Source organism: Triticum aestivum, unplaced genomic scaffold, assembly GCF_018294505.1.
Source record: "Triticum aestivum cultivar Chinese Spring unplaced genomic scaffold, IWGSC CS RefSeq v2.1 scaffold157961, whole genome shotgun sequence".
NCBI lineage: Eukaryota > Viridiplantae > Streptophyta > Magnoliopsida > Poales > Poaceae > Triticum > Triticum aestivum.
In genome coordinates, this window is record NW_025300338.1 from 1 (window position 1) to 911 (window position 911).

The following is a 911-nucleotide window of genomic DNA, read 5'->3' on the forward strand; positions in this document are numbered from 1 at the left end:
ACTACGGAGACGAGTTTAACGCGGTTTCCACCCCTCCCTCTCAACCGCACCAGTGCACGCTTGCCGCGCCACAACGCCGACGCTGGACCCGTGAATCGTGAGCACCCAGCTATGACTTACCGCACTCGTGCAAAATAATAAAACACGGTAAATATATTACTTACACGTGCGTTTTGTTTTGCAAGCGGCGCGAAAAAAATTAAAAAGGGAATGCAACACGAGGACTTCCCAGGAGGTCACCCATCCTAGTACTACTCTCGCCCAAGCACGCTTAACTTCGGAGTTCTGATGGGATCCGGTGCTTTAGTGCTGGTATGATTGCATCCGACATGTTACCCCGGTCTTCGTCCCTTATCCTTGCCCCTCCCAGCTCCACTACAAAGACGATTGCACATTGCTTTGGCCGCTCCCTCTCAACTACGGAGACGAGTTTAACGCGGTTTCCACCCCTCCCTCTCAACCGCACCAGTGCACGCTTGCCGCGCCACAACGCCGACGCTGGACCCGTGAATCGTGAGCGTCGGACCCGTGAATCGTGAGCACCCAGCTATGACTTACCGCACTCGTGCAAAATAATAAAACACGGTAAATATATTACTTACACGTGCGTTTTGTTTTGCAAGCGGCGCGAAAAAAATTAAAAAGGGAATGCAACACGAGGACTTCCCAGGAGGTCACCCATCCTAGTACTACTCTCGCCCAAGCACGCTTAACTTCGGAGTTCTGATGGGATCCGGTGCTTTAGTGCTGGTATGATCGCATCCGACATGTTACCCCGGTCTTCGTCCCTTATCCTTGCCCCTCCCAGCTCCACTACAAAGACGATTGCACATTGCTTTGGCCGCTCCCTCTCAACTACGGAGACGAGTTTAACGCGGTTTCCACCCCTCCCTCTCAACCGCACCAGTGCA

At 52.9% G+C, this 911-nt stretch overlaps 2 non-coding genes across 2 annotated transcripts; both read right to left on the reverse strand.

Moving 5' to 3' along the window:
• Positions 1 to 207: 207 nt before the first annotated feature.
• On the reverse strand, positions 208 to 326 carry LOC123179270 (5S ribosomal RNA). The gene has a single exon (XR_006490238.1). It is a non-coding gene; the product is annotated as a 5S ribosomal RNA (ribosomal RNA).
• A 319-nt stretch (positions 327 to 645) lies between these two features.
• Positions 646 to 764, reverse strand: LOC123179269 (5S ribosomal RNA). The gene has a single exon (XR_006490237.1). It is a non-coding gene; the product is annotated as a 5S ribosomal RNA (ribosomal RNA).
• Positions 765 to 911: the final 147 nt, after the last annotated feature.